Source organism: Apis laboriosa, unplaced genomic scaffold, assembly GCF_014066325.1.
Source record: "Apis laboriosa isolate Shangri-la unplaced genomic scaffold, ASM1406632v1 scaffold112_cov148, whole genome shotgun sequence".
Taxonomy (NCBI): Eukaryota; Metazoa; Arthropoda; class Insecta; order Hymenoptera; family Apidae; genus Apis; species Apis laboriosa.
This window is the reverse complement of record NW_025220865.1, coordinates 5,242,235-5,250,394: the sequence shown is the minus strand read 5'-3', so window position 1 is coordinate 5,250,394 and position 8,160 is coordinate 5,242,235. Positions and strand designations below refer to the sequence as shown.

The window sequence follows — 8,160 nt, the reverse complement described above, 5'->3', positions numbered from 1 at the left end:
TTTTTTTTTTTTTTTTTTCTTTAGTCTTCTCAATTACGTTGCTTTATTTCTATTCAATTTACAGTCTCCCTTTTTTCATATATATTTTTTTTTTATTTTATTTTCAAATATATACGTACATATTTTTATTTCCATCTTAATGTAATGTGCCTTTTGCTCTTTTAGTCGATCGAACTTGTGCCAAGTATGCTAAAACTGTACTACCTTTTTTTTTTTTTTTTTTTGTTTCTTTTCCTCTTTAAAGAATTACGAACGTTTCCGTAGTGCATACATGCCGCTTGCAAGAAACAAAATAGTCTCTGCATATCGTATAAGTGACCTTTTTTAATTCTGTTTTTTCATTATTATTAGAATCTCATTATTTCTTTTTTCTTTATATATATATATATTTTTTTTAATTATTTCTCGTATCTTTTTGTACTTTTTTTCTTTTCGATCGCAATCGTGCCGTGAAAAACTAACGCCACAGGCTACTACTGATCGAGTAGAAAGGTTGCACACACAGGTCACGCTGAAAAATCCGATAACTCTGTTATTAACGACGAACGAAACCGAATCACGCCCAATTTCACTCTGTCTCTCTTTCTCTCTCTCTCTCTTTCTCTCTTTCTCTCTTCTCTTTCTCTCTCTCAATTCGATCCCGTCTGGATGATCTCGAACCTCCTCGACCTCCAATCCCCTCTTATTTTACATCCATGTATGAAAAAAAAAAAAAAAATAAAAGAAAAAAAAAGAGAAGATATACATATTCTCCCGGACGTTACATCATTGATGATCTTTTTCAAATTAATTGCCTGCTGCCTGTTTATATATATATATACATATATATCTATATATAATGTTATTAATATTCGATATGAACATATGTTTGGATTTTTCGCCTTACTTAGATTACATTAATTAATCACTAACCTTGATTGGCCCAAGTTTTTTTCATTTTATCGAAAGAAAAAAGATCATAGCTAAAAAAAAGGAAAAAAGAAAAAAAAAAAGAAAATTTTTTTCCAAAAGATTCGTGCAAGAAGCTTGGCCAATCAGGGAGCCAAACCGCCGTAGAAAGCAGAAACGATGATTTATTTATTTATTTATATTCTAATCATACATAGTAGTGCAATGACAATAGAATGAATGAAAACGTAGTGATGTCCATTAATTTCCTTTATTTATTTGTCTGTTCTCATTTTTTTTTTTTTTTCCCTTTTAATTTTCTATTCATCTACTATTTGCATCGATGTTACACTTAACGAACCTTAACTTACCATACGCCACGCATACATTGTATCGAGCGATTTTACTTACGTAATATCGTATAACATGTCACAAATTCTGTTACTATACAATGTTACTCACGTGAGATTTATTTTCATAAAGGCCGGCACTTAATTATTAAGGTCCCTCTGTTTCTATTTCTCTTAATCTATCGGAATCGGTACCGATATTTCGTTCTATTTACGTAAGAGATGTGCAGGATCCTGAATTAACGGGAATTCGGCAAAATTCGGACGAGATCGGGCAAGATCGAATCACGTCTCGACATTCGTAACGCTCGAGATTCATTTCGCACGACAGTCGTAACTTCGACACGGCACTAATCGGACGCGATCGGTTCGAGGCATCAGCTATCGAGGCTTTCAGCCGAACGCGACCGATTATTGCCGAGTCAATCCGAAGTTCAATTCGTCCCGACGAAACGATCCCGCACACCTCGTAAATTTACGTTCTATTATCTGTTTTTCTCTTTCTAATTTATCATTTATTTTAATTAAATCATTCTTATTCGAACTTAACAATATTAATTTTGATTCTTTCTTTTTCTTTGTAGCTGATACACGCATTTACCTGTTTTTTTTACTTCTGTTAGCTAGCTCAGAGCTGCTGGTGGGACGACGCTTTTCCAAACGTGCCACGCATTTTATTTCACAAAGTGCAATTACACAACCGAATCTCGATCCCGATTCAAAGACCAATTTTTATAGGGTTTTTCAACATGCAGGAAACTGTTCATTTCCACACGAAGGAGCAGCTGTCTCGTTGGAAAAGCGTCGGCCGTCGCGACGTTGGCGTAATTGCACAAAGCTAATGCTCTTTACAGCTTTTCGTAATTTTTTTCCTCGTGTTTTTTTTACATATATATATGTATATCTTCGGCAGTACATATCTTCGGCAGTACATATCTTCGGATTTTTTTCGGCAACGAAGATAAATAAATATATGTACATACCTGTATATTTATTTATTTATATTTATATTTATACATATACATATATACGTACTTGTGTATCTAATTTTTTACAGCGCCAGATTTATATTTATTCGTTGTCTTTTCCTTTTCTTCCTTTTTTTTTTTTTTTTTTTTATTGCCAACATATCACACACACTCTATCTCGTTTTTTAACTAATTCTATTAATTGTTGAACGTGAACTGCGATTTATGTGTTTACTTTTACAGCTAGGAGGAGGTGCTTTTATATTATGTATACGATCGCATGCGAGTTTTTTGATATTTTTATATATATATATATATATGTACATATGTATGTATATATATATATATATATATATATGCATTTACCCGCAATACACGTACGTATACAACAAGCGATGACACATGACACGTACACATAATAACACACGTACAAGCACGATGAACAATACACACGTGACAATATCGATAATATTTCATCATCCTTGTTTTTCCACGCCGTTATGTTCGATTTTATGTGTGTGCTTAAGCGGGCAGTACATGTAATTTTTTTTAATAATTTCTTCTCTCGTTTCTTCTCATTTTTTTATCTTTCTTTTTTTCCTTTTTCATTTATTTTCATCTTTCTTTCTTTCTTTCTTTCTTTTTTTTTTTTCTTTTTTCTCTCCGCATTAATTGACAAAAGTTGGGTAACGTATATACACTGTTACAAAATCTACCTATATATATATATAGAAAAAAATATATATATATATATTTATTTCTACAAGTCGTGTGGATCGGAAACGGAACGACGAACGGCGAGGAACGCGAGGTTTGAAACTCTTCTGGTCCACGGAAGTCCTCCCACGGCGTCGAATCCTTTTTGGGGTCTCGCCCACGTTTCGCAATTCGATTCCCCGTGTGTCCGTGGATCCGTGGATTCCGTGAGCGAGTATAGATCGTGGCGGACTAACCAGAGCACACACGAGCACACACACCAGCGATTACGCGTCCCATAAAGCTGTCCAAGTTTCCGAGTGAACGTGCCGGAAGCGTGGTGATCAGAGAGCACGGCCACGCATATCAATGTGTACTCTCTATACTCTTCCCTCTTTGTTATTCTTTCTTTCTATTTCTCTCTCTCTCTCTCTCTCTCTCTCTCTCTTTCTCTTTCTCGTTACGTGTATCTCTGCGTCTCTCTCTTTCTCTATTTCCCTCTCGCGTTCTCTGTTCAGTGAATCATGCGTATTCCCGTCTCGTAAGCCGATGTTGTCGTTCCATTCTCTGACTCTCTCTCTCTCTCTCTCTCTCTCTCTCTCTCTCTCTCTCTCTCTCTCTCTCTGTCTGTCTGCGATTCGGTGAAACAACGAATTCGATTTTTTTTTTTTGTTTTTTTTGTTTGATAAAATCTCGACAACCGATTATCGGATATATGCGTGTTTCCGAAATGACGACGGTAGCTGATTCACTACGGGGGGAGGGAAAAAAAAAGGGGAGGCTCGAATTTGTGTATGTACATATACGCGTTGGAGGAAAAGGAACCAATGGAAGATTTGAAAAATATTGCTCGCTTCAAGTTGGTTGCGTATGAATATACGTCTCTGATATTCACGTTAAAGCCGCGTTTCCATTGGAACAACTTTTTCGTCGATCGATTTCGAATTATTATTCGATTTCGTGTTTTATCGTCCAATATAAACATTTTTACAAGGCTTAGGCTAAGGAAAAATCGCCAATTCGTTTTATAAACGCTGCTCAAAATTCCAATAAAACAAGTGATTCAAGATGGATCAAATTTGCCTACTGTAAATACAGCTTTAGATGTATAACTTTGTGAACGACTTTGTGGTCCATCAAGTAGATTGCTCGGCCAATGTAAACGCAGCTTTAGCAAAGAAAAAGGGATCGTTCATCGTGTCTGTTCTCTTTCACCGTCTTTATCGTCGTTCTCTGTCTGCTCTCTGTCGTTTTTCTCTTCTTTCTCGTACGAATATTTGCATATTTCTTTGCATCTCTCTCTCTCTCTCTTTCTCTCTATATATATATATTCATATATCTATATATATACTCGTATATGTGTACATATATATATCTGTATTCGTATCTTTGTGTATCCATACATAATATATATAATTTTATTAATTTATACATAAATTTATATATATATATATATTTTACGTACATATACATATATGTTTGGTATCTATGGTATAAGATTCGTGTATCGCCTGTGTACGTGTATGTATGTATGCCTGTGCGTATGTCGTGCGTGCGTGCGTGCGTGTGTGTGTGTGTGTGTGCACGCCTCGTTGATCGTTCGATTCCCGTGCGTGATACCCCCTTGAAGATCTTCGTCGAGATCTCGCCATTTTCACCGATCCTCCGCTTCCTTGGTGATTCGCGCGAGAGATATCGACGCGTATTCGGAGAACATGCCGCAAANAAAAAAAAAAAAAAAAAAAAAAAAAAAAAAGAAAAAGAAAAAAAAGAAGAAAAAGTAAATAAATATAGCGAAAAATTTTTTTTTTTTTTTGAGCACCGTATCTCGCGATGCATGCGTTATCACACTCACACTACCGCTTGCTGTCTCACTTCCTAACACACACGGACACACAGCCAATACGCAACGACGCGGATCGTTGGCCGCCTGCATTAATCCACGCGCTGGACGTTTTGCGCGTATATACATGTATACCTCTACGGCTGAATGAAACACACCGTATCCCCGGCTTGCATGGTTCTCTACGGAATGCTAGGTGAGTTTCGCGATGCACCGTGAAAAATATATAGTCGGGGGGAGGAGATGGGGAAATCGTAGTTTATCGGACAGTTTGTTGTTACAGTCAGTTGTTACAGTCGAGTTGACGAAATTCGATGTGTTTTTTTTCTTTCTTTTTTTCTTTTTTTTTTTTTTTTTTTTTCATATATGATTCGTTATTGATTTCGTTCTGCACTTTCACTCCGCGGAGTTCGTTCGCTCACTCACGACGCAAACGCGTGCGTCGATATATTTTAGACGTCGATTTTGATCGAGAATTAAAAAAAAAAAAAAAAAAAGAAAAGAATCATCGTGATTTTGCGCTTTTGCTAATGAAAGTGCGTTATATAAATTCGTTATAGATGGCGCTTAAATTTCCTTTAAGGAGATTTGGTATACGTTCAAATAGCAAAGAATAAGCGCCATCTATGTCGAAGAATTTTCCATGCAACGAATCAATTAGATTGATTTAAATTTCTGATCACTGAGAATAATGCATTCACACGATTATGTTTCAATATTCAGTAGAAATTTTCAAATTTTAAGAACGTATTCCAATCAAGAATATTTCATATTCAGTAAGGCGACTCGTTGCCTGACCAATTGCGTACTTATTTCACTGCGAGCTATTTCAGGACGCTTGTAACGCTTACACTCTGAGTTCTGAGAATGTTATTTATTTTGATATTAAATTACGCATAGCGTTTTACTATATATATATATGTATATTGTTATTAAGGTAAATGTTAGAGAAAATTGTTAAGCATGCAAGCATGATTCACAATTGCTGAAATTGTAGCTAGGTATATATTATCGGATACCGATAAGTATGACAGTATTGGCTTGCAATTAGTTTACATGTCATAGTAGATGACTATTTTAATATTAAAATTACGCAAATGTTATAAATTTCAGTTAAAATGAAAACGTTATTATACATATTTAATTTCAGAAATTCGATATATTTTATCGGGAAAAGTATTCATCGTGTCGCTAGTTCAACATAAAATATCATTATTTATTTATTTTCTAAACTATTTTCTACGCGTAAAAAAATATTTATGGCAATATTTTTATTCGTATTTATATTTTATTACAATGCAAAATAAAAAAAAAAACTTCACAAATAAAACTTTACAAATAAATATATCACATCTACCGATAAAAAATTAATTTTAACCTATTATTGAATTTATTATTTATTTATACAAATTTAATTTCGTTTTCTCATTCGAATGAATAAATAATATTCATTGCTTCATTTCATATATAACGAGTTTATATATAAATTTCATAAATTTGTTTATATTGTTTTATTAAGTAAAATTAATCTTTACTATCCTATTATAATAATTAGAATACGTTCTTAAAAATTAACGATTCGATATTGAAACATAATATAAATATAATTTCAAAGCTGACACAATTCTGAAAAAAAAGTATCAGCCGGTTAAATTATCGTCTATAAATTATTTCTATTTCCATTTTTTTTTTTTATTCAATTTACTTTTTCTTTTTTTTTATTTTTTCTTCTCTATTTCTTCCTTTTCATTGCTCCGTCACTGTCACTTTCTCGTTCGCACGATCGGCGGTATAAATCGCCGTGAAATATTACCGAAGGTTCATCGGACTATATATTTTTCGAAAAACGGGGCGCATCGCAACGAAAAACGGAAGAGACAAACGGGCGGAAATAGTAGGTGATGCATGCGCAAGGAACTCCTCTAACACATGTGCGAATTAACCCGATTGATATGAACACCGAGAACTGGGATGCATCCGTGGAGGCATCCGTTATATACTCTACACCACACCACTACCACCACCACCACCACCCAACAACCAACACGACCCACCTCTTCCCCCTACCCCACCCCTTCTCAGGTTTTTTTTTGGTTCACGACCCCATCCTTCCGCCCCCCTTTCTCGAGATACACAGCCGTCCGATTCTCTGTGTCCTTTGACCTTATTGGGCGGGGCGAGGGTACACCAGCGACGCCTATTTGACAGAATTCAACACGGTATTTTAGTTCCAGTGTAGTAGAGTGTAGTGATTAGATGTGTCTGTATTTTTTTTTTTTCTCTCCCCCACTCCCCCCTCTTCATTTTTCTGAGCGTTGATATGGCCCGCTCTCTGAATTGAAAATTGAAAATCTTTTGGAGTTTTCGGTCGAGTTTTTTTTTTTTTTTTTTTTTTGATTCGATATCGTCGATCGGTGAGAAAAAAAATTTTTTTTTTTTAAAATATTATTTATTGGGGTGAAAAAGTGAATCGAGAAATCGTAATCGTGAAAGTGTGTTGGTGTTGTAGTTTCGAAGCTTAGTTTAGAATCAGTGGATCGGGATACCGATATTGACGGCCAGAAATAATAGATGAGAAACCGATAGAAAGTCAGGTGGGCTGTTTTTTTCTCTCTCTCTCTTTCTGTCTTTCTCTCTCTCTCTCTTTCTTTCTCGCCTTCCAGGACAGACCCGTACAAATCCATAAATGGGGCGCTCTTTCATATTATTCGATTCCTTCTGCCGATCACTCTTTTCACTACTTCACTTTCTCCATTTTGCATTCTTCTCACACTTTCGCCTCTACCTTTCTCTCTCTCTCTCTCTTTTTCTCGCTGTCGCTCTTTCTCTCTCTGTCTTCGTCATTTTATATACACATCCTCTCTCGATTCTCCTTTTTCTACTTCTATATTATTCGAGATACGTCTATCACATTTTCCATATTGGATTCGAATTGACAAATCGTCATTCGATTTTACAGTAGTTAACCAGGAATCTCGGTTGAATGCTCAAGATTTATTAAGTCAGTTTCATTCATTTATCACATATGTGATAATAAGAAATTACATTTAAAAAAAATAAATAAATAAAATAAAATGATTAAAGTGAGCTTGAGCGATCAACTAATTAATTAATCGTGAATATATCAATATCCTCTAATAAAAGAAAAATTCAATTGTTCGGAAAAAAAAAAATTCTGAAACAAACGCATTCATACGAAATCGCATTCACGTGCGTTCACGATTAATATTCATTCCTTGGTTGCAAAATTGCCACCACGAACATTCGTTCAAATTCGTCCGTTCATCCTCCTTTATTCGCATTCCTTTCACACGCGACACGCATATTTTCAACAATAACGAGAATACATTCATAACCTATGGCCATTAATTTCGTTTACCATTTCAACCATTCGTAAATGTCCATAGATCAGACA

The 8,160-nt window shown here is 35.0% G+C and overlaps 1 protein-coding gene across 13 annotated transcripts in view; it reads left to right on the top strand.

The window, feature by feature from the left end:
- Positions 1 to 8,160, top strand: part of LOC122713978 (AF4/FMR2 family member lilli-like) — a 446,526-nt gene that overhangs the window by 419,637 nt on the left and 18,729 nt on the right. The window lies entirely within an intron of this gene.